General features: G+C 44.5%; 1 pseudogene; it reads left to right on the plus strand.

Annotated features, from left to right (window-relative positions):
• LOC106611147 (potassium channel subfamily K member 10-like) overlaps positions 1 to 26,367 on the plus strand; it is a 41,129-nt pseudogene that overhangs the window by 11,601 nt on the left and 3,161 nt on the right.

The raw sequence follows: 26,367 nt of genomic DNA on the forward strand, positions 1-26,367 counted from the left end.
TTAGACAATGCATGCATTTTTAGTTCTATCAAGTTCATATTTATATCCAAAAACAGCGTTTTACTATGGCATTGATGTTGAGGAAATCGTTTCCCTCCAATAACCGGCAGTCAAGTCAGCACCACAAATTAAATAATTAAAATTAGAAAACATTGGTAAAATATTATATTGTCATTTAAAGAATTATAGATTTACATCTCTTGAACGCAATCAACTTGCCAGATTTAAAAATAACCTTACTGGGAAATCACACTTTGCAATAATCTGAGCACTGCGCCCAGAAAAATACGCGTTGCGATACAGACTAGACGTCATGTTGGGGAGATCTAAAATCGAAAATACTATGTAAATAATCCATTACCTTTGATTCTCTTCATCAGATGTCACTTCCAGGTATCACAGGTCCATAACGAATGTAGTTTTGTTCAAAAAAGCTCATCATTTATGTCCAAAAATCTCCGTCTTGTTAGCACATGATCTAAGCCAGCCGGACTTCTCGTCATGAACGAGGGGAAAAAATATATTTACGTTCGTTCAAACATGTCAAACGTTGTATAGCATAAATCATTAGGGCCTTTTTTAACCAGAACATGAATAATATTCAAGGTGGACGAATGCATAATCTTTTATAACGTATTGGAACGAGGGTACCCAACATGAACTCGCGCGCCAGGTGTCTAATGGGCCATCATCGTTCCATGGCTCTTGTTCGGTCAGATCTCCCTCCAGAAGACTCAAAACACTTTGTAAAGGCTGGTGACATCTAGTGGAAGCAATAGGAAGTGCCAAAATATTCCTCAGCCCCTGTGTTTTTCAATGGGATAGGTTTAAAGGTAATACAACACATCAGGTATCCACTTCCTGTCAGAAAATGTCTCAGGGTTTTGCCTGCCAAATGAGTTCTGTTATACTCACAGACACCATTCAAACAGTTTTAGAAACTTTAGAGTGTTTTCTATCCATATATAATAAGTATATGCATATTCTAGTTACTGGGTAGGATTAGTAACCAGATTAAATCGGGTACATTTTTTTTATCCAGCCGTGCAAATACTGCCCCCTAGCCCTAACAGGTTAATGAATTTTGCCTTTGAGTTGTCTCGCTGAAATGTTCTTACTCTTTCAAATGACTGCTCGACTTGTTGACTGCTCGATCCACACAGCAGACATTGTGGGCTAGGTTAGGAATACCGTGTTGCATGTGTAGCGCAACATTTTACATGGTGTTACTACATCATGTACCTACATTATATAGGTATGCATCGTAGGTTTGACATCGATTTTTAACATCGGCGTTAATCTAGACATTTTTAGCTAATATCGTTCGATTCCGATATGTTCACCGATAAATTGTGCATACCTAGTCAACAAGGTGTTGTCACGACTTCAAGGCCCTAAATGCTATCTCCCTATTCGATGTCTACCCCATGCCACGTGCCAACGAGCTCATAGAGCGGCTAGGGAAAGCTAAGTACATTTCCACCTTAGACCTAACCAAGGGCTATTGGCAAGTCCCTTTAGTCCCAGAGGATCGCCACAAGACCTCCTTTGCCACGCTGGAGGGGCTTTTCCAATACGTCTGGATGCCGGTCGGTCTACATTGAGCGGCGGCAACGTTCCAACGACTGATGGATAACCTGCTTAGACCCCATCAGGCTTACACAGCCCCCTATATTGACGATGCCGTCATATACACGGAGGACTGGGACGACCACCTAAACAAAGTACGAGCTGTGTTGGCGAGCCTGGAGGCGGCCGTGCTTACGGACAATCCTAAGAAGTGCCACCTAGGCTTAAATGAAGCCGAATACTTGGGGTACACTATTGGCAGTGGCCTCATCAAACCCCAGAAGGAGAAAACGCAGGCACACATGTGCGGGAGTGGCCTAGGCCCGCTAACAAGAAGGCGGTGCACACCTTCCTGGGCCTGACAGGATACTACCGGCACTTCATACCAAACTATTCCGCCATAGCAGTGCCACTGACCGACCTTACCTGAAAATCAGAACCAGTGCAGGTGGTATGGACCAACAGGGCCGAAAAGGAGTTTAATGAACTTAAGACTGTGCTATGCACAAACACTGTTTTGAGGATGCCAGACTTTAACATGCCTTTTACTGTGTTCATAGACACATCGCAGGGGGGGGGGGGGGGGAAACACCCCATTGTGTATATCAGCCATAAGCTGTCCCCGAGGGAGCGAAACTATGCTACGTTGGAGAGAGAGGTGTTGGTGATTAAGTGGGCGCTGGGGTTTATGAGGTACTACCTCCTGGGGAGAAGTTTCCTCCTGGTCACCGACCATGCCACCCTCAAGTGGATGACGGGACAGAGGGACAACAATAGCCGGATAACGAGGTGGTTCCTAGCTCTGCAGCCATTTTAAATTTGAGGTGTTTCACAAGCCCGGAAAACTACACGGTAATGTGGATGCACGTTCTCGCCGAGACCTGGTGGGTCCGGCTGGCGCGAGCCTCCCTGTGTCTGGCTTGAGGGGGGTGATGTGTGAGGGATCAGCCCGATCAAGTGGTTCGACTGCGCCCTCTCCTGGAGGTGGGCCGCAGTACAGCCACTACTGATGAGCTCACCTGAGGGTAATTGACTAATTGCTGTTGGTGCTCTCTTAAAGACCTGACTGAAGGGCAAAAAGAGGCAGAATGATTACGAATTCCACAGCACTATGATTCTCTGTTATAGGTTCGACTCAAGCTGTTGGTTTTGTTGTTGTTGTTGTTGTTGTTGTTGTTGTTTTTGTTTGTTTGTTTGTTTAGGGGAGAGTGGAAAGAAAAACACCCAATACAGTCATGTCTCTGCGTCTCATTTCGTGCTGTCCCGCTTAGGATCATGTTAGTGAATGGGTATGGCCTTTCACTCCATCTATAGAACCTTTTGGTAAATTATAAATCTGTCATTCTAATTCAAAAACCAATCCATTCCAGCATGATAACTCGAGGACGTGGTTGAACTAACTTGCAAGCCTACCAGTCAGCGCTTTATTTTTCAATATATTAAGGTAAGCAATGTTTTTTTATTATTGTTGATAAATTCAAATATATGAAGCCGAAGTCATATGATATAGGATAGATAAATAAATTGAAACATTATTAGAATTTGAGCATATTTGTAAGCTAACTAGCTATTGTTAGCTAGCTAATTTAGCTAAAGTTAGCTAAACTACTTTAATTTGCCACTTTACAAGCTAGCCAGCTAGCTCTTTCAAATATACATAATTGTTTTTATGGGATATGCCTAATAAAGCTACAGACCCAGCCAGACATTTGAAATTAGCTAATTGTTTGTTTTATTTCAGTATTTCAGTGTGTAGTCATTTGAAGGGACTAGCCTATATTTCATGAAGCCGTTAGAAGACTGTTGCTGTCTGAGAGGAGGTATTTATAATAAATTTAACTAGAAGTCTTGGTGATTCAGTAGCCTTGTTACAGTGGCTTGCGAAAGTATTCACCTCCTTGGCATTTTTCCTATTTTGTTGCCTTACAACCTGGAATTAAAATGGATTATTATTTGGATTTCATGTAATGACCATACACAAATTAGTCAAAATTGGTGAAGCGAAATGAAAAGAATACATGTTTAAAAAAAATTGTGGTCCGTGCATATGTATTCATCCCCTTTGCTATGAAGCCCCTAAATAAGATCTGGTGCATCCAATTGCCTTCAGAAGTCACATAATTAAATAAAGTCCACCTGTGTGCAATCTAAGTGTCACATGATCTGTCACATGATCTCAGTATATATACAGTGGTGGCCAAAAGTTTTGAGAATGACACAAATGTTAATTTCCACAAAGTTTGCTGCTTCAGTGTCTTTAGATATTTTTGTCAGATGTTACAATGGAATACTGAAGTATAATTACAAGCATTTCATAAGTGTCAAAGGCTTTTATTGACAATTACATGAAGTTGATGCAAAGAGTCAATATTTGCAGTGTTGACCCTTCTTTTTCAAGACCTCTGCAATCCACCCTGGCATGCTGTCAATTAACTTCTGGGCCACATCCTGACTGATGGCAACCCATTCTTGCATAATCACTGCTTGGAGTTTGTCAGAATTTGTGGGTTTTTGTTTGTCCACCCGCCTCTTGAGGATTGACCACAAGTTCTCAATGAGATTAAGGTCTGGGGAGTTTCCTGGCCATGGACCCAAAATATCGATGTCTTGTTCCCCGAGCCACTTAGTTATCACTTTTGCCTTATGGCAAGGTGCTCCATCATGCTGGAAAAGGCATTGTTCGTCACCAAACTGTTCCTGGATGGTTGGGAGAAGTTGCTCTCGGAGGATGTGTTGGTACCATTCTTTATTTATGGCTGTGTTCTTAGGCAAAATTGTGAGTGAGCCCACTCCCTTGGTTGAGAAGCAACCCCACACATGAATGGTCTCAGGATGCTTTACTGTTTGGCATGACACAGGACTGATGGTAGCGCTCACCTTGTCTTTTTTCCGGATGCACCAGACAATCGGAAAGGGGATTCATCAGAGAAAATGACTTCACCCCAATCCTCAGCAGTCCAATCCCTGTACCTTTTGCAGAATATCAGTCTGTCCCTGATGTCTTTCCTGGAGAGAAGTGGCTTCTTTGCTGCCCTTCTTGACACCAGGCCATCCTCCAAAAGTCTTCGCCTCACTGTGCGTGCAGATGCACTCACACTTGTCTGGTGCCATTCATGAGCAAGCTCTGTACTGGTGGTGCCCCGATCCCGCAGCTGAATCAACTTTAAGAGACGGTCCTGGCGCTTGCTGGACTTTCTTGGGCACCCTGAAGCCTTCTTCACAACAATTGAACCGCTCTCCTTGAAGTTCTTGATGATCTGATAAATGGCTGATTTAGGTGCAATCTTACTGGCAGCAATATCCTTGCCTGTGAAGCCCTTTTTGTGCAAAGCAATGATGACGGCACGTGTTTCCTTGCAGGTAACCATGGTTGACAGAGGAAGAACAATGATTCCAAGCACCACCCTCCTTTTGAAGCTTCCAGTCTGTTATTCAAACTCAATCAGCATGACAGAGTGATCTCCAGCCTTGTCCTCATCAACACTCACACCTGTGTTAACGAGAGAATCACTGACATGATGTCAGCTGGTCCTTATGTGGCAGGGCTGAAATGCAGTGGAAATGTTTTTTGGGATTCTTTTACGCTACTGCTACTCTGTTCATATATGCATAGTCACTTTAACCATATCTACATATACATACTACCCCAATCAGCCTGACTAACCAGTGTCTGTATGTAGCCTCGCTACTGTATATAGCCTGTCTTTTTACTGTTGTTTTATTTCTTTACCTACCTATTGTATTCCCCAGGTGGGAAAGGGCAGTGTGGAGTGCAATAGAGATTGTATCATCTGTGGATCTGTTTTGGCGGTATGCAAATTGGAGTGGGTCTAGGGTTTCTGGGATGATGGTGTTGATGTGAGCCATTACCAACCTTTCAAAGCATTTCATGGCTACAGATGTGAGTGCAACGGGTCTGTAGTCATTTAGGCAGGTTGCCTTTGTGTTCTTGGGCACAGGGACTATGGTGGTCTGCTTGAAACATGTTGGTATTACAGACTTAATCAGGGACATGTTGAAAATGTCAGTGAAGACACCTGCCAGTTGGTCAGCACATGCCCGGAGCACAAGTCCTGGTATTCCGTCTGGCCCCGCAGCCTTGTGCATGTTGACCTGTTTAAAGGTCTCACTCATGTCGGCTATAGAGAGCGTGATCACACAGTCGCCTGGAACAGCTGATGCTCTCATGCATGCCTCAGTGTTGCATGCCTCGACGCGAGCATAGAAGTGATTTAGCTCGTCTGGTAGGCTCGTGTCACGGGGCAGCTCGCGACTGTGCTTCCCTTTGTAGTCTGTAATAGATTGCAAGCCCTGCCACATAAGACGAGCGTCGGAGCCGGTGTAGTATGATTCAGTCTTTGCCCTGTATTGACGCTTTGCCTGTTTGATGGTTCACCGCAGGGCATAGCAGGATTTCTTGTAAGCTTCCGGGTTAGAGTCCCACACCTTGAAAGCGGCAGCTCTATCCTTTAGCTCAGTGCGAATGTTGCCTGTAATCCATGGCTTCTGGTTGGGGTATGTACATACAGTCACTGTGGGGACGACATCCTTGATGCACTTATTGATAAGGCCAGTGACTGATGCGGCGTTCTCCTCAATGCCATTGGAAGAATCCCGGAACATGTTCCAGTCTGTGATAGCAAAACAGTCCTGTAGTTTAGCATCTGCTTCATCTGACCACTTTTTTTATAGGCCAAGTCACTGGTGCTTCCTGCTTTAATTTTTGCTTGTAAGTAGGAATCAGGAGGATAGAGTTGTGGTCGGATTTACGCAAGGGAGAGCTTTGTACGCGTCTCTGTGTGTGGAGTACAGGTGATCTAGAATTGTTTTCCCTCTGGTTGCACATTTAACATGTTGATGGAAATTTGGTAGAACTGATTTAAGTTTTCCTGCATGAAAGTCTCCGGACACTAGGAGCGCAGCCTCTGTGTGAGTGGTTTCCTGTTTGCTTATTTCCTTATACAGCTGACTGAGTGTGGTCTTAGTGCCAGCATCTGTCTGTGGTGGTAAATAAACAGCCATGAAAAGTGTAGCTGAAAACTCTCTAGGCAAGTAGTGTGGCCTGCAATTTATCACAATATACTCTACTTCAGGCAAACAAAATCTAGAGACTTCCTTAGATTTTGTGCACCAGCTGTTGTTTACAAATATGCCCAGGCCTCCCCCACTCGTCTTCCCGGAGTGTGCCGTTCTTTCTTGCCGGTGCAGCGTGTATCCCGCTAGTTGAATATCCATGTCGTCATTCAGCCACGATTCTGTGAAACATAGGATATTACAGTTTTTGATGTCCTGTCGGTAGGATATTCGTGATCGTACCTGGTCTAGTTTATTGTCCAATGATTGCACGTTGGCGAGTAGTATTGACGGTAACGCCAGCTTTCCCACTCGCCTTTTTCGGGTCCTGACCAGGCATCCGGCTCTTTGTCCTCTGTACCTGTGTCGCTTGCTCTTGCAAATAACGTGGATGTCGGCCCTGCTGGGTGTTTGGAGAAAGTCTTGTTTGTTGAAGAAAAAATCTTTGTCTAATCCGAGGTGAGTGATCACTGTCCTGATATCCAGAAGCCCTTTTTTGCCGTAAGATACGGTTGCAGAAACATTATGTACAAAATAAGTTACAAATAACCCGAAAAAAACACATAATAGCACAATTGGTTGGGCTCCCGTAAAACTGCTGCCATTTCTTCTGGCGCCATTCTTAAATGTCTTGGAATGGCCTAGTCAAAGCCCAGACCTCAATCTAATTGAGAATCTATGGTATGACTTAAAGATTGCTGTACACCAGCGGAACCCATCCAACTTGAAGGAGCTGGAACAGTTTTGCCTTGAAGAATGGGCAAAAATCTCAGTGGCTAAATGTGCCAAGCTTATAGAGACATATCCCAAGAGACTTCCAGCTGTAATTGCTGCAAAAGGTGGCTCTACAAATTATTGACTTTGTGGGGGGTGAATAGTTATGCACGCTCAAGTTCTGTTTTTTTTTTGTCTTACTTCTTGTTTGTTTCACAATTAAATATTTTGCATCTTCAAAGTGGGATGCATGTTGTGTAAATCAAATGATACAAACCCCCCAAAAATCTATTTTAGTTCCAGGTTGTTAGGCAACAAAATAGGAAAAATGCCAAGGGGGGTGAATACCTTCGCAAGCCACTGTAATCATTACATGACTTATTTTGCTCAGTTTGGCAGTAACCCAGAACTATCAGAGGCAGAGGATCTGTCTTTTGGCTTGTTGCTGACAACTGCATGGAAGTTGTTCTTCTACGTCATAATAATTATATGTCTGCATTGCATTTTGTCTAAACTCATGTTTTTGCTAATTTTTTATTATTCTCTGGAACCAGTCAAGCAGGTAGCCCACCGGCTAAGGAGTTGGAGCTGTTGCAGGAGTTGGATCTGTGAAAGAAAGGTGTCTGGTTTGAATCCCGGGCCGGGCACTGGGGGAAAAATGGGTGGAATTGATCTAACAACTGGAGGGTTCACATCCTCAAAACTTCCCCTACTGTTGGGCCCTTGAGCAAGGTCCTTAACCCTGTAACATGATCGCCATCCAGCAGCTTGAACCTGTGCTCAACCCCCCCACCTCATTGCCCTCAGAACAGCCTCAATTCGTTGGGCCATGGACTCTACAAGGTGTCGAAAGCATTCCACAGGGCTGCTGGCCGACGTTGCGCTCTTGATACACACAGGAAACTGTTGAGCGTGAACCCAGCAGCGTTGCAGTTCTTGACACAAACTGGGGCGCCTGGCTAGGGCTGTGGCGGTCACAAAATGTTGTCAGCCGGTGATTGTCAAGCAAATAACTGTCGGTCTCACGGTAATTGACCGTTAATTAACAAACACATTTAGCATCTCCTGGCTTCCACACATAGCCTACAAGCCATTTTAAAAAGTGTAATAAATCCATGTAATATAGCCTACACCTTCACAATAAATCCATTATTTATTCTAGACAGGTCTAAAGAAGCATGATATGAAGAAAAGAATAGCATACTCTGATACGTCTTTGTTAGGCCCTGATGTGGCTATGCTAAATGGATGTGAGATACACTAGTTCATTTAGCAGACAATATTTGCTTAATTCTGTGGCATTTTATATTATTTTATAGTAGGAAGAATACAATTGAACTAAGCTGAATAAAATATAAATATTTTCTCCAAACGTTTTGAGGGAATGCGCACATGCGGGCGGCTATTCTGTGTTGAGCGGTTAACAAATAAATAGGTACTCCTATATGCTTAATTTAGAGTTATTAATGTGACTTTAGTTGTTCTACATGTTTAGATTTTTAATACATTGTAAGGCTGCATGATGAGACTCTAATGATGATTTGAAAAAAAGTATCTTGAAAGGCATGAGCTCTGCTTTGTTTTTTTGCACAGGCTGTACACACTCCAATAGTCTCTCATTCACAATTTGACAAGCACTTGATAATGCCTCGAAATCCATGGCGGCATTCCCTTTGTGGCCGTAATGCACCCTAAAAAAATGTATGCCTTTTGTGGCCCGGAGTGCTGCGTTGTGCCCTTCTCCCTAAGTGTGCTGAGCAATCCATAGCGTCTCTCACTCACATCGCATCTTTCTCACAGGCTACAAGTTAAGACAGACACATCGGGGATGCAACTGCGCTTGTCCTTATCCAACTCCGAGGCCCATATTGAAGATATTGGATGAACTGTTCACATTTACTTTTCATCAGCCAACAAGATGAGCAGGTCTAACGAACAGCAAAAGCACTAGCATATGTCAATCTACTATCCCCCATAGTACAAAAGTTGACCAATTCTGTGCGAGAAATAAATATTCCAAACAGTCTGGGACAGTTGTGGGATGTGATCGATCCCAAATGAATACAACCACTAGCATAAAAAAAATGCAATGTGGCTGATGCAACAGATCAGAACGTTTTAGTTTAAAATGTTGATAAACTACTAGGCTATTTCTTCACATTAGAAGTGCAGCAATGTGCACGTGGTAGTTGGCTATAAGTGCAAATGTTCCATTAGTGAAAAACACCATTATCAAAAGTGACCGCAAATGCAATTATGCATGTAATGCTTTTATTAAAAAGTAATAGGCTAATATTGTCACCAATAAGACTATTCTTGATTTAATCTTTACATATACTAAATAATATAAGTGTGACATTTGTTTTGATTTAGAATTGACCATTATCATGCGCCTGTATCGAAACAGGGGCATGAGCTCATGGGCTCTCATAAAGTGTTTGATTAGATTTTTGAAAACATTTGCATTGATGTTAGAGTGATTAGAGGTACAATAGAATGTGGAATACCTGGCAGTTAGCAAGTTTGGTAGGCTACTAATGACCAGCAGCAGTATCTGAGCTTGGAGAAGCCTAATTACCTGTGACTAAAACGGTCATGTGGAATTTGACTGCCTTCATGACTCCTGACAGCTGTTGTGGCAGTAATACGGTCACCGCAACAGCGCTATGCCTGGCACCTACTACCATACCCTGTTCTGAATGGCACACATACTGTACGCAATCCATGTCTCAAGACTTAAAAATCCTTCTTTAACCCATCTCCACCACCTTCAACTACACTGATTTGAAGTGGATTTAACAAGTGACATCTATAAGGGATCATAGCTTTCACCTGGTCAGTCTGTCATGGAAAGAGCACGTGTTGTTAATGTTTTGTACACTCAGTGTATATTATATTGTAAAGAAGTCAGCCAGAGTTGACTGTGACATCATTCAAACAGAGCTACTTCCCTGGCAACCAGTGCATATTTCCAAACTATGTGTGTGTATAATGGTTGTATTCTTTTGTCCATTATTTAATTGTTTATTCAATTATTTTCTTAACTCAAAATATTGCTATTTAATAGTAGTAACCATAATTCATAAATGGCACCATACAGGGTTCTGTATGGAGCCATGCAGGGTTCAGTGAATAAGAACCTCTAGGGTTCAAATCAAAGAACCCTATAAAAGGGTTCCATATATGAAGCAAGTATTGTGTCTTTACTATGGTTAAGTGAGATGACATGCTATTTTATCAAATCGATTACCTAACATTTAATTGATTACGTGATTGAATTAAACCATACAACAATTAAACCATTAATAACCTGGGGAACCACGGAAGCATTCGTTTTATATAGAGCGGCTATCTCCCGAATCCACTCTTAATGGTTTAAGTGGGCATTGTGCCACTTAAATTGGATACCAGGAAATTGGGGAGAAAAAGTGGGTAAAAAAAATTATATATATAATTTTTTTACCCACTTTTTCTCCCCAATTTTGTCGTATCCAATTGGTAGTTAGTCTTGTCTCATCGCTGCAACTCCCGTACGGACTCGGGAGAGGCGAAGGTCGAGAGCCGTGCATCCTCCGAAACACAACCCAACCAAGCCGCACTGCTTCTTGACACAATACCCACTTAACCCGGAAGCCAGCCACACCAATGTGTCGGAGGAAACACTGTACACCTGGTGACCGTGTCAGCGTGCACTGCTCCCGGCCTGCCACAGGAGTCACTAGTGCGCGATGGAACAAGGACATCCCTGCCAGCCAAACCCTCCCCTAACCCGGACGGCATTGGGCCAATTGAGGAAGGAAAATTATGTGGATATATTGAAGCAACATCTCAAGACATCAGTCAGGAAGTTACAGCTTGGTCGCAAATGGGTCTTCCAAATGGACAATGACCCCAAGCATCCTTCCAAAGTTGTAGCAAAATAGCTTAAGGACAACAAAGTCAAGGTATTGGAGTGGCCATCACAAAGCCCTAACCTCAATCCTATAGAAAATGTGTGGGCAGAACTGAAAAAGCATGTGCGAGCAAGGATGCCTACAAACCTGACTCAGTTACACCAGCTCTGTCAGCAGGAATGGGCCAAAATTCACCCAACTTATTGTGGGAAGCTTGTGGAAGGTTACCCGGAACGTTTGACCCCAATTAAACTATTTAAAGGCAATGCTACCAGATACTAATTGAGTGTATGCAAACTTCTGACCCACTGGAATTGTGATGAAAGAAATAAAAGCTGAAATAAATCATTCTCACTACTATTATTCTGACATTTCACGTTCTTAAAATAAAGTGGTGATCCTAACTGGCCTAAGACAGGGATTTTTTTACTAGGATTATATGTCAGGAATTGTGAATAACTGAGTTGAAATGTATTTGGCTAAGGTGTATGTAAACTTCCGACTTCAACTGTATGTGGATCCAACCCTCGTGGCAGCCAGTTTACTACTATATGTGAATCCAACCTCCAACATACTATGAAATGGGCACCAAGCCTACAGAGCCTTGTAGAAGCATATAGTGCCAAGCTGTGTAATTCATGTGATGAATGAGAATGGTAGAGGCAAGCTTCACAGCATTCAGGTATGAACCCAAAGACCCATGCAGCCAAAGCATTTGATTTGCTCCAGTTTCCATTAGACTCCATTTGATGGTAGCATCTTCAACACTGCTCCAGTGAATATCTGAGTGGCCCTCTTTCTTTCTCTCCCTCTTTCTTTTATCCCCACACCAAGCTTCATTCCTATTAATGGAGCATTATCCCTGCGGTGGCCGATATTTCAGAGGGAAAATACAGGCTATTGCAACCAACTGCAGTGTTTGTAGAAATCATGGCAGTGTTTCATGAAGGAGGGGTTGAAATAAAAACCTTTGTGCCTAGGGGCTCCTTGGGGAATATATTATTCATTGCATGGCCCGCCAGTCACAGAACTCCTCCATAAGCAGCTGAACCAGCAGAGCCAATTCTCTAGCATTACTTTTAGATTATTATGGTATTGAGCAACTAGAACATTAGTTTATTTTTTCAAGTGAATTCCATAGTATCCATGGGATATCAAGCATTTAGAACAAGTGGCACTCTTGCCTTTTTTGCTTCTTTTTTTACAGTATAAAACCACAGGAGGTTGGTCGCACCACGAGCTAGGACAGGCCCGTGGTAATGACTGGAGTGGAATAGGTGGAATGATATCAAATACATCAACCACATGGTTTGATGCCATTCCATTCACTTAGTTACAGCCGTTATTATGAGCCGTCCTCCTCTCAACACCCTCCACTCTATAAAACAGTGAATTGGATGATGTTCAGTTTGTCACTCTTTAATTGATGTTGAGAGCGAAGAACCCATCGATATTTTGCCATTTGTCCAGCTTCTTTAATTTATAACAACCCGTATACATATATCAGCCTTCATTTGAGAGAGCAAACCATATTCCAAAGCGCAGCTAAAGGAAGTTACAGCAAAACCAGTAACTGTACTCGCCTGAGAGATGGCCCTTGGGGTGTGCACTTTTAAAACAAGCACTCCATCAAAATGTCTGGGATTTATCTGTTCCCCTAACAGGTTCTATATCCTGGCCATTAATGTTGTGTCAAGCCTCCTATGTTGTCAAACTGTTTGACGTGGGCATCAGCTGCGATGTGGCACTTTTGAGAACAGAGTGTGTGTCTGAAGTGTTTCTGCTGCCCACCCACTGTGTGCCCACTGGGATGTTGGGCCTAATTGGCAGTGCCTGGAAGGGTTGGTATGACTCAGTGCATTTGGCACAATGTAACTTCATGGTGTCATCCACTCCAATCAAGACCTGTTGTTTTTCATATCAGCTCTTAGCTCGAAAATAGAGCTTCTGAACTGTCCAGAGGCAGTTTTTTATAGTAAGCAAGTATATTATTTGCCCTATACTGTCTTTAACGGGTGGAAAAGCTGTAATTTACTGCACAACTATAATGGGTTGTATTACCAGCTTCTCAAGATATTCCTTCTGCAGGCATGCACAAACACACTCCTGCAATGACCTTGGTGAAGTTGCAGTCACTACCTCTTTGTGGCACTAGTCATTTGTTAATTTGATTAGCAAAATATGCAATTGATTAAACTCATGTTCAACAGATATTATGGCTGAACTCAAATGTGCTGGTTGATAAAATACCAGTAATTATGGAAAAGATGTTTGAAAGGGGTATTTTGTTTTTAAATGATATTGTAAATTGGAATGGTAGAGTTGGTCACATAGCTCTTACACAGCCTGGTGGTGTGTTTTGGGTCATTGTCCTGTTGAAAAACAAATCAAATCAAACTTTATTTGCCACATGCGCCGAATACAACACGTGTCGACTTTACAGTGAAATGCTTACTTACAAGCCCTTAACCAACAGTGCAGTTCAAGAAGAAGAAAATATTTAGGTCAAAATAAAAAATAATACGAAAAAGTAACACAATAAGAATAACAATAATGAGGCTGTATACAGGGGGCACCGGTACCGAGTCAGTATGCAGAGGTACAGGCTAGTTGAGGTAATCTGTACATGTAGGTGGGGGCGAAGTGACTATGCATAGGTAACAAACAAACAGCGAGTAGCAACAGTTTACAAGGGGGGTAAAAGCTGTTGGAGCCTTTTGGTCCTAGACTTGGTGCTCCGGTACCGCTTGCCGTGCGGTAGCAGAAAAAACAGTTAGGAGTCTCTGACAATTTTATGAGCTTTCCTTTGACACCACCAATTATATAGGTCCTGGATGGCAGGAAGCTTGGTCCCAGTGATGTCCTGGGCCGTTCGCACTACCCTCTGTAGCGCCTTACGGTCAGATGCCAAGCAGTTGCCATACCAGGCGGTGATGCAACCAGTCAGGATGCTCTCGATGATGCAGCTGTAGAACCTTTTGAGGATCTGGGGGCCCATGCCAAATCTTTTCAGTCTCCTTGGGGGGGAAAAGGTTTTGTCGTGCCCTCTTCATGACTGTCTTGGTATGTTTGGACCATGATAGTTCGTTGGTGATGTCGACACCAAGGAACTTAACTCTCGACCCGCTCCACTACAGCCCCGTCGATGTTAATGGGGGCCTGTTCGAACCACCTTTTCCTGTAGTCCACGATCAGCTACTTTGTCTTGCTCACATTGAGGGAGAGGTTGTTGTCCTGACAGTTCTCTGACCTCCTCTCTATAGGCTGTCTCATCGTTGTCGGTGATCAGGCCTACCACTGTTGTGTCGTCAGCAAACTTAATGATGGTGTTGGAGTCGTGTTTGGGCACGCAGTCGTGGGTGAATAGGGAATACAGAAGGGGACTAAGTACACACCCCTGAGGGGCACCAGTGTTAAGGACCAGTGTGGCAGACGTGTTGTTGCCTATTCTTATCACCTGGGGGCGGCCCGTCAGGAAGTCCAGGATCCATTTGCAGAGGGAGGTGTTTAGTCACAGGATCCTTAGCTTAGTGATGAGCTTTGTGGGCACTATGGTGTAGTCAATGAACAGCATTCTCTCATAGGTGTTCCTTTTGTCCAGTTGAGAAAGGGCGGTATAGAGTGCGATTGCGTCGTCTGTGGATCTGTTGGGGCGGTATGCGAATTGGAGTGTGTCTAGGGTGTCTGGGAGGATGCTGTCTGTGAACCATGACCAGCCTTTCAAAGCACTTCATGGCTACCGACGTGAGTGCCACAGGGCTGTAATCATGTAGGCAGGCTACCTTCGCTTCCTTGGTCACAGGGACTATGGTGGTCTGCTTGAAACATGTAGGTATTACAGACTCGGTCAGGAAGAGGTTGAAAATGTCAGTGAAGACACTTGACAGTTGGTCTGCGCATGCTTTGAGTACACGTCCTGGTAATCCATCTGGCACAGCGGCTTTTTGAATGTTGACCTGTTTAAAGATTTTGTTCACATTGGCCTCCGAGAGCGTTATCACACAGTTATCCAGAACAGCTGGTGCTCTCGTGCATGCTTCAGTGTTGCTTGCCTCGAAGCGAGCATAAAAAGGCATTTAGCTTGTCTGGTAGGCTCGCGTCTGGCTTCCCCTTTGTAGTCCGGAATAGTTTTCAAGCCCTGCCACATCCGACGAGCATCAGAGCTGGTGTAGTAGGATTCAATCTTAATCCTGTATTGACGCTTTGCTTGTTTGATGGTTCGTCTGAGGGCATAGCGGGATTTCTTATAAGTGTCCGGATTAGTCTCCCGCCCTTGAAAGCGGCAGCTCTAGCCTTTAGCTCAGTGCGAATGTTGCCTGTAATCCATGGCTTCTGGTTGGGATATTTACGTACAGTCACTGTGGGGAAAACGTCATCGATGCACTTATTGATGAAGCCAATGACTGTGGTGGTGTATTCCTCAATGTCATTGGATGAATCCCAGAACATATTCCAGTCTGTGCTAGCAAAATAGTCCTGTAGTGTAGCATCCACGTCATTTGACCACTTCCGTATTGAGCAAGTGACTGGTACTTCCTGCTTTTGTTTTTGCTTGTAAGCAGGAATCAGGAGGATATAATTGTGGTCAGATTTGCCAAATGGAGGGCGGGGGAGAGCTTTGTATGCATCTCTGTGTGTGGAGTGAAGGTGGTCTAGCATTTTTTTCCCCCCTGGTTGCATATGGGGCGGCAGGGTAGCCTAGTGGTTAGAGCATTGGACTAGTAACCAAAAGGTTGCAAGATCAAATCCCCGAGCTGACAAGGTAAAAATCTGTTCTTTTTCCCCTGAAAAAGGCAGTTAAACCACTGTTCCTAGGCCGCCACTGAAAATAAGAATTTGTTCTAAATTGACTTGCCTAGTTAAATAAATGTGACATTTTGGTAAAACTGATTTAAGTTTGCCTGCATTAAAGTCTCCAGCCACTAGGAGCGCCACTTCTCGGTGAGCATTTTCTTCTTTGCTTAAAACCTGTTGGGGATAGGGGGCAGTATTTGCACGGCCAGATAAAAAACGTACCCGATTTAATCTGGTTACTACTCCTGCCCAGTAACTAGAATATGCATATAATTGTTTGATTTGGATAGAAAACACCCTAAAGTTTCTAAAACTGAATGGTGTCTGTGAGTATAACAGAACTCATATGACAGTCAAAACCCTGAGACAAATCCTGACAGGAAACTGAAATCTGATGTGTGGATATCACTTCAAACATTTGCCATTGAAACACACAGGGGCTTATGAATCATTTAGCACTTCCTAAGGCTTCCACTAGATGTCCCCGGTCTTTACAAAGTGGTTTGAGTGTCCTACTATCAAAACTGACTGAAAGAGAGGCTGTGGAAAGTGGTCACAGGTGGAGGGCCATTTACCATTATTACGTGGCCGCCCATGGCTACCCTTCCCTTTCGAAACTTTTTGAAAGACAATGCAAACGTCCCCATGGAATATTATTGAAGCTCTGGTTGAAAAAGGCCCTAAAGATTTATGTTATACAACGTGTGACATGTTTGAACGAACTTAAATACATTTTTTTTGTACATTCGTGACGACAAGTCCGACTCACCACGGTACATTTTCAGTAGCCTTCGGAGCGCGCTAACAATTGGGACATAAATGATTAACTTTTTCGAACAAAACTACATTTGTTATGGACCTGGGATCCCTGGAAGTGCTTTCTGATAAAGATAATCAAAGGTAAGGTTTTATTTACAATAGTATTTTTGATGGTTGATTGTTCCAAGATGGCTCCAACATGTATAGCCTAGCCTATGTTGCTGGGCATACCACGTCGTTAATTGCAAAGTGTGATTTCCCAGTAAAGTTATTTTTAAATCTGGCAAAGCGGTGGCATTCAAGACATGTTAATCTATAAGTCTTTGAATGACAATATTACATTTTAACAATGTTTTCGAATAGTTATTTTGTAAATTGTAGCGCTGATTCACCGGAAGCATTTGAGGGAAAAGATTTTCTGAATATCACGCGCCGATGTAAAATGCTGTTTTTATATATAAATATGAACTTTATCGAACAAAAAATGCATGTAGTGTGTAACATGATGTCCTAGGATTGTCATCTGATGAAGATTGTCAAAGGTTAGTGCTGCATTTAGCTGTGTTTTGGGTATTTGTGATGCATCTAGTTGCTTTGAAAATGGCTGTGTGATTATTTCTGGCTGGGTTCTCTCCTAACATAATCTAATGTTTTGCTTTTGCTGTAAAGCCTTTTTTAAATCGGACAACGTGGTTCGATTCAGGAGAGGTGTATCTATAAAACGGTGTAAAATAGTCATATGTTTGAGAAATTGAAGTTATAGCATTTATGAGGTTTTGCATTTCGCGCGACGCGATTCCCCTGGCTGTTGATTAGGGTGGGACACTGGCCCAGACAGGTTAAAGGCCTTATTGAGTTGGTTGAGAGCGGTCTTAGTGCCAGCTTCGCTTTGTGGTGGTAAATAGACGGCTACGAATAATACAGATGAGAACTCTCTTGGTAGATTGTCGTTGCATCACCTGAGGCACTCTACTTCAGGTGAGCAATACCTTGAGACCTCTTTAATGTTACACTTCGCGCACCAGCTGTTATTGACAAAGACACACACCCCCACCCCTCGTCTTACCAGAGGTAGCGTTGCTGTTTTGCCGGTGCATGGAAAATCCCACCACCTCTATATTGTCCCTTTCTAAATTCAGCGACGTCTCGGTGAAACATAAGATGTTACAGTTTTTAATGTCCCGTTGGTAGGATAATCTTAATAGTAGGTCATCAATTTTATTTTCTAACAATTAGCAAGCAGAATGGAAGGCATTGGGAGTTTCCTCGCTCGCCTCCGGCTTCTCAGAAGGAACTCCAATCGACATTACACTGGTGGAAATCTGTCCTTTGGTCTGTTGAGTGCAAATTTGAGATTTTTGGTTCCAACCGCCATGTCTTTGTGAGACGCAGAGTAGGTGAACGGATGATCGCTGAATGGGTGGTTCCCACCGTGAAGCATGGAGGAAGAGGTGTGATGGTGTGGGGGTACTTTTCTGGTGACACTGTCAGAGATTTATTTAGAATTCATAGTCCCACTAAGCGCAAGTCCCACTAAGCGCAAAAAAGATGGGTTGGCGAATCACTGCAGAATGCTGTGGTAGCCATGCTGGGTAATTGTGCCTTGAATTCAAAATAAATCAGTAGTGGTTTCTTTGCAGCAATTCGACCATGAAGGCCTGATTCACTCCTCTGAACAGTTGATGTTGAGATGGGTCTGTTACTTGAACTCTGTGAAGCAGAGTGGTGAACCACAGTGGTTGTAGAGGGTACACCGTGTCAGCATCCACAGGGAACGAGTGGTCACTGAATGGGTTGATGAGCATGAAAACAGTACCATACGCCTCCTATTAAGACACTTTGTTGTTTCCTTTATTTTAGCAGTTAACTGTATAGGTGATTTCCAGATTCATTGGAAAACAGTACACGTATGCCTGAAAACAGCATGTTCTATCATGCTATCAAAACCGACGGCCCTATTCAACCAATCCAGGTAATCAGGTTTATAAAATAAACAGTTAAACAGCCCAATTAGATACACACACCGTACTTGATGTCCTACTTTTTAATACCAACATTAGGAGCACCTTCTTAATATTGAGTTGCACCCCCCCACCCCCCTCTTTTGCCCTTAGAACAGCCTCAAGTTGTCGGGGCTTGGAAGATATCGAAAGCGTTACACAGGGATGCTGGCCATGTTGACTCCAATGCTTCCCACAGTTGTATCAAGTTGGCTGGCTGTTCTTTGGGTGGTGGACCATTCTTGATACACATGGGAAACTGTTGAGTGTGAAAATCCCAGCAACGTTGCAGTTCTTGACACAATTTGGTGCACCTGGCACCTACTACCATACCCCGTTCAAAGGCACTTGAATGGCACGTACACAATCCATATCTCAATTGTATCAAGGCTTAAAAATCCTTCTTTAGCCTGTCTCCTCCCCTTCATCTGCACTAATTGAAGTGGATTTAACAAGTGACATCAATAAGGGATCATAGCTTTCACCTGGTAAGTCTGTCATTGAAAGAGCAGAGTTCTTAACGTTTTGTATACTCAGTGTATATGAGAGGGCATGTTCAGTGATGTGTAGAAAGTAATGCTCCTTTGCTGAAGATATGCGGTTCAGTCCATCTCGCTCCGTATTTGTGACAGGAGGGTAGATATATCCATATTTCATGAGGGAGTACACATCACCACCACTTGACAGCATGAAGGACAAGTGAGGTGTTCACTAAGCAGGCGTGTCTTGGTCTTGTATTTGTATATTCCCATCAAGAAGGCTACAAGTGCTGAGGCAATTTAATTTGAATGTTCATTCTAATCCACGATTCCCTCCTCTGAAATGGCTCTACTTCAGCAGAACTGCCGTTTATTCTAAGGCAGTTAAAACTCTTTGGGCTAGGTGGGACTGGCCAACATCCGGTGAAATTGCAGAACGCGAAATTCAAAATACAAAATTCGTAATATTAAACATTCATGAAAATACAAGTGTCTTACATTGTTTAAAAGCTTAACTTCTTGTTAATCCAGCCTCTTTGTCAGATTTCAAAAGGCTTTACGGTGAAAGCACACCATGCGATTATCTGAGGGCAGCGCCCCGCGTACAAAAGCATTACCAACATTTTCCAACCAAGCAGAGGCATTACGGAAGTCAGAAATAGCGATAAAATAAATCACTTACCTTTGAAGATGTTCTTCTGTTTGCAATCACAAGGGTCCCAGCTACATAACAAATGGTCCTTTTGTTCGATAAAGTCCTTTATATCCCAAAAAAGTCAGTTTAGTTGGCGCGCTTGACTCAGTAATCCACCGGTTTCCCGGAAGTTACCAATAAACTTCGTCCAAACAAGTAAAAGAACATTTCTAATCAATCCTCAGGTACCCTAATATGTAAATAAACGCTAACATTTAAGACGGAGAATAGTATGTTCATTACCGGAGATAAATAATGAAGTGTGCGCCCTCACTGACGCGCGCAACAACACATCAGCTAAAATGGGAGCCACCTAGAAAAACTACAAATTCTCGCTAATTCTTCAAAAAACAAGCCTGAAAATCTTTCTAAAGACTGTTGACATCTGCTGGAAGCCCTAGGAACTGCAATCTGGGAGGTATTCCATTGATTTCCCCATAGACAGGCATTTTAACCTGATATGGCTAGGGGGCAGTATTTTCACGGCTGGATAAAAAACGTACCCGATTTAATCTGGTTACTACTCCTGCCCAGTAACTAGAATATGCATATAATTATTGGCTTTGGATAGAAAACACTCCAAAGTTTCTAAAACTGTTTGAATGGTGTCTGTGAGTATAACAGAACTCAAATGGCAGGTCAAAACCTGAGAGATTCCTTTACAGGAAGTGGCCTGTCTGACCATTTCTTGAACTTCTTTGCCATCTCTATCTTTTCCAAAGGATCTCTGCTCTAACTTGACACTTCCTACGTCTTCCATGGGCGCTCAGAGCCCGGGAAAAACCTGAATGTCGTCATCCCAGGCTGAAACACATTATCGCCTTTGTCAAGTGGCCGATCAAGGGACTGTGGGCTTAGGCGCGTGCCCTGGCCGCCCCCGTCTTTGTGATTTTTCCTCTGTTTGCCCGAAAAGGAGATTCCCGGTCGGAATATTATCGCTTTTTTACGAGATAAATTGCATAAAAATTGATTTTAAACAGCGGTTGACATGCTTCGAAGTACGGTAATGGAATATTTAGAATTTTTTTGTCACGAATTGCGCCATGCGCGCGACCCTGATTTACCATTTCGGATAGTGTCTTGGAACGCACGAACAAAACGCCGCTATTAGGATATAACGATGGATTATTTGGGACCAAACCAACATTTGTTATTGAAGTAGCAGTCCTGGGAGTGCATTCTGACGAAGACAACAAAAGGTAATCAAACTTTTATAATAGTAAATCTGATTTTGGTGAAGGCTAAACTTGCCGGGTGTCTAAATAGCTAGCCCGTGATGGCTGGGCTATGTACTTAGAATATTGCAAAATGTGGTTTCACCAAAAAGCTATTTTAAAATCGGACATATCGAGTGCATAGAGGAGTTCTGTATCGAAATCGTCCCACCTACGCAACAGCGAGTGTAATCCCGTGGCGCGATATTCAAATACCTTAGAAATGCTATTACTTCAATTTCTCAAACATATGACTATTTTACACCATTTTAAAGACAAGACTCTCGTTAATCTAACCACACTGTCCGATTTGAAAAAGGCTTTACAACGAAAGCAAAACATTACATTATGTCAGCAGAGTACCCAGCCAGAAATAATCAGACACCCATTTTTCAAGCTAGCATATAATGTCACATAAACCCAAACCACAGCTAAATGCAGCACTAACCTTTGATGATCTTCATCAGATGACAATCCTAGGACATTATGTTATACAATACATGCATGTTTTGTTCAATCAAGTTCATATTTATATCAAAAACCAGCTTTTTACATTAGCATGTGACGTTCAGAACTAGCATACCCCCCGCAAACATCCGGTGAATTTACTAAATTACTCATGATAAACGTTCACAAAAAACATAACAATTATTTTAAGAATTATAGATACAGAACTCCTGTATGCACTCGCTATGTCCGATTTTAAAATAGCTTTTCGGTGAAAGCACATTTTGCAATATTCTGAGTAGATAGCCCGGCATCACAGGGCTAGCTATTTAGACACCCACCAAGTTTAGCCCTCACCAAAGTCAGATTTACTATAAGAAAAATGTTATTACCTTTGCTGTTCTTCGTCAGAATGCATTCCCAGGACTTCTACTTCAATAACAAATGTTGGTTTGGTTCAAAATAATCCATAGTTATGTTCAAATATCCTCTGTTTTGTTCGTGCGTTCAAGACACTATCCGAAGTGTAAAGAAGGGTGACGCGCCCGACGCGTTTCGTGACAAAAAAAATCTAAATATTCCATTACCGTACTTCGAAGCATGTCAACCGCTGTTTAAAATCAATTTTTATGCCATTTTTCTCGTAAAAAAAGCGATAATATTCTGACCGGGAAACCGTGTTTACGTTCAAAGAGAGAGAAAATAAAAACATGGGGTCGCCTCGTGCAGGCGCCTCAGTCTCATTGTCCTCTGATAGACCACTTACCAAAGGCGCTAATGTTTTTCAGCCAGGGGCTGCCTCGACATCATTCAGCTTTTTCCCAGGTTCTGAGAGCCTATGGGAGCCGTAGGAAGTGTCACGTTACAGCAAAGATCCTAAGTTTTCAATAAAAAGAGTCAAGAAGCCCAAGGAATGGTCAGAGAGGGCACTTCCTGTACAGAATCTTCTCAGGTTTTTGCCTGCCATTTGAGTTCTGTTATACTCACAGACACCATTCAAACAGTTTTAGAAACTTTAGGGTGTTTTCTATCCAAAGCCAATAATTATATGCATATTCTAGTTTCTGGGCAGTAGTAATAACCAGATTAAATCGGGTACGTTTTTTTATCCGGCCGTGCAAATACTGCCCCCTACCCTCAACAGGTTAAGATAACTGACTCTATGCTCTGTCTGTTTCTCTCGTCCTCTTTCCCAGCATGCCATAGACGCTGTCAGTGCAGGAGTCAGTCCGATCAGAGACACATCTTACAACTCCAGTCACTGGGACCTGGGAAGTGCCTTCTTCTTCGCTGGGACCGTGATCACAACGATAGGTATCCTCCACTACCAAACCTATTAACTCGTGACTCGCTCCTCTGATTAACTGAGTACAATAAAGCAATAGCACTAGTCTACTTTGACGTGTAGGCTATGAGGTAACCTACAGGTGCTGTGACTCAATGTATTCAAGTGCAGCTCTGTCAACGTTACACAACTGTAATGTAATGTGTGCTAGTGTAACAGCTGTCTTCAGGAATGGACCAAGGCGCAGCGGGAAAGTGGATACTCATAGTTTAATTAAAAAAAGAGTAAAGCATCCACGGTGAAAAACAATAAGCAAGACAGCAACAGTTTTACAGGCTATACAAACGCAGTGCAAAAACAACTACCCACAATCCCAAAGAAAAACACACCCTTATATATAGGACTCCCAATCAAAGGCAACTCAACACACCTGCCTTCAATTGGGAGTCCAATCCCCAACACAAACCCTTAACATACAAAAAACCTGCCACATCCTGACCAAAACTGACACAATACCTCCCTCTGCTGGTCAGGACGTGACAGTACCCCCCCTCAAGGTGCAGACCCCGGAATGCACCTAAAAAAAGAAAACACAAAAAAATCCCCAATACCCCAACAAAACCAATAAACAATAACCCCTAAACACTAAGGAAGGGAAGGGAGGGTGGCTGCCGTCACCGACGGCACTGTGCTACACCCTCCCTCCCCAACCCACCTATCTTGGAGATGGCTCAGGTGCAGGACGTGGACCTCGCTCCACCTTCGGCGTCGCCCACTTCGGTGGCGCCGATAGCTGCGCCGGGCAGATGGGCCACTCGGGCTGACCCTGGCAGACTGACCACTCTGGCTGGGCCGGAAGACATGCGGGCCACTCTGGCTGGGCCGGAAGACATGCGGGCCACTCGGGCTGGGCCGGAGGACAGGCGGGCCACTCGGGCTGGACCGGAGGACAGGCGGGCCACTCGGGCTGGGCCGGAAGACAGGCGGGCCACTCGGGCTGGACCGGAGGACAGGCGGGCTACTCGGGCTGGACCGGAGGACAGGCGGGCCACTCGGGCTGGGCCGGAGGACAGGCGGGCCACTCGGGCTGGGCCGGAGGACAGGCGGGCCACTCGGGCTGGGCCGGAGGACAGGCGGGCCACTCGGGCTGGGCCGGAGGACAGGCGGGCCACTCGGGCTGGGCCGGAAGACAGGCGGGCCACTCGGGCTGGGCCGTAGGACAAGCGGGGCACCCTGGCAGATCCGGGCAGTCGGGCCGCTCTAACTGATCCGGGCAGTCGGGCCTCTCTGGCGGCTCCGGGCAGTCGGGCCGCTCTGGCGGCTCCGGGAAGTCGGGCCGCTCTGGCGGCTCCGGGCAGGCGGGCCGCTCTGGCGGCTCCGGGCAGGCGGGCGGCTCTGGCGGCTCCGGGCAGGCGGGCAGGTGGGCGGCTCTGGCGGCTCCTGACTGGTGGGCGGCTCTGGCGACTCCTGACTGGCGGGCGGCTCTGGCGACTCCTGACTGGCGGGCGGCTCTGGCGACTCCTGACTGGCGGGCGGCTCTGGCGACTCCTGACTGGCGGGCGGCTCTGGCGACTCCTGACTGGCGGGCGGCTCTGGCGACTCCTGACTGGCGGGCGGCTCTGGCGACTCTTGACTGGTGGGCGGCTCTGGCGACTCTTGACTGGCGAGGCTGGACTGACGCACTAGACGCCTGATGCGTGGGGCTGGTACTGGACGTGCCAGCCTGGAGACACACGCATCTCCATGCTAGTGCGTATAGCGGGAAACCCCGGACCGTCGAGGCGCACTGGCGGTCTTGAGCGCAGGGTTGGCATCACCCCTTCCGGCTCGATGCTCACCTCACCCTGGCACATGCGGGGCGCTGGTACAGGGCGGATTGGCCTGTGCGTACGTATAGGCGAGATGGTGCGTACCTCAGCGTAACATGGCGCCCTCCACCTCATACGCACCTCCCTGTAATCACGGGTAGCTGGCTTACGGCTCTTCCTTGGCCTGGCCAAACTACCCGTGTGCCCCCCCCCAAAACATTTCTTGGGTGTGCCTCTCCGGCTTCCTCGCCAGCCGTGTTCCAGCATAACGTTCGCTCCCTTCTCCTGCTGCCCCGCTCTTCTCAGTGCCTCCACCTGTTCCCATGGGAGGCGATCCCTTCCGGCCAGGATCTCCTCCCAGGTGTAGCATCCCTTGCCATCCAGGATGTCCTCCCATGTCCATTCATCCACGCTGTTCTCTTGTGGCTTCCTCCTCTTCCGCTGCTTGGTCCTTTTGTGGTGGGTAGTTCTGTAACAGCTGTCTTCAGGAATGGACCAAGGCGCAGCGGGAATGTGGATAAGTGTGGAAAGAAAAACAACCCCTTCTATATAGGACTCCCAATCAAAGGCAACTCAACACACCTGCCTTCAATTGGGAGTCCAATCCCCAACACAAACCCTTAACATACAAAAAACCTGCCACATCCTGACCAAAACTGATACAATACCTCCCTCTGCTGGTCAGGCCGTGACAGCTAGCAGGGAAATGGATAAAAGAAAGACTGGAAAAAGAATGCATCGTTCACAGGATGTACTTCATGCTAATGTGTGTGTGTGTGTGTTTACTGTTCAAGTCTCACAGCGTGTCTTCACAGTACATCATTTACTGATGATAATAGCTTTCTATCAGGAGGTGGGAAGGAACCGTGTCACTATGATGTGTTTTTAGCAGAGCATATGAATTCTATTTCATCTGTTTACACAATTACTCTGCTTCTCTCACTGTGGATAGGGACACACATCCCACCGTGCTGGTTCAGATGAAGCTGTGCTCTAGTCATCCCCGCCCATGTTCAATCTCTCCGTTCACTGCAGGTTGTAATTAATGTCATGTTCTCTGAGTCCAACCTGATTATTTCCTCTCTTGGTGTTTATTTACCTCTAACCTCCAACTCCTGGAACATAACACAGGCCTTGCATAACAAAACACCACTGTGACAGGTTACGGGAACATAGCTCCCAGTACGGAGGGAGGGAAGATCTTCTGCATCCTGTACTCCTTATTTGGCATCCCACTGTTTGGGTTCCTCCTGGCTGGCATCGGAGACCAGCTGGGGACCATATTTGTCAAGAGCGTCTTGAGGGTGGAGAAGATATACAGGGTAAATTGGATTACTTGAGAATTTAAGGTTATGTACATGGGAATTTACTGAAACTGCAGATGAGCACAGGATGCTTTATGAGGTGATTCAAGTTAACTATCAGCAACTTTCGATCAGAATGTTAAATTCATTTAGACACACCATGTTTGATGAATTATTTGGTGAAGAAAAGGGTATTTGAAAATGAGTATTTGGCGCCTGCTATGTAACCGAGCAGTAACTATAATAGCACCTATAATAACATAAAATGTTCCATTGACTCTAAAGAGGCAATATGCTTCCCACAGTGAAAACCAAGCATGTTACCTCCACCCCA

The sequence above is a fragment of the Salmo salar genome, chromosome 09 (genome assembly GCF_965601325.2).
Source record: "Salmo salar chromosome 09, fSalSal1, whole genome shotgun sequence".
In the NCBI taxonomy this organism is placed as follows: Eukaryota; Metazoa; Chordata; class Actinopteri; order Salmoniformes; family Salmonidae; genus Salmo; species Salmo salar.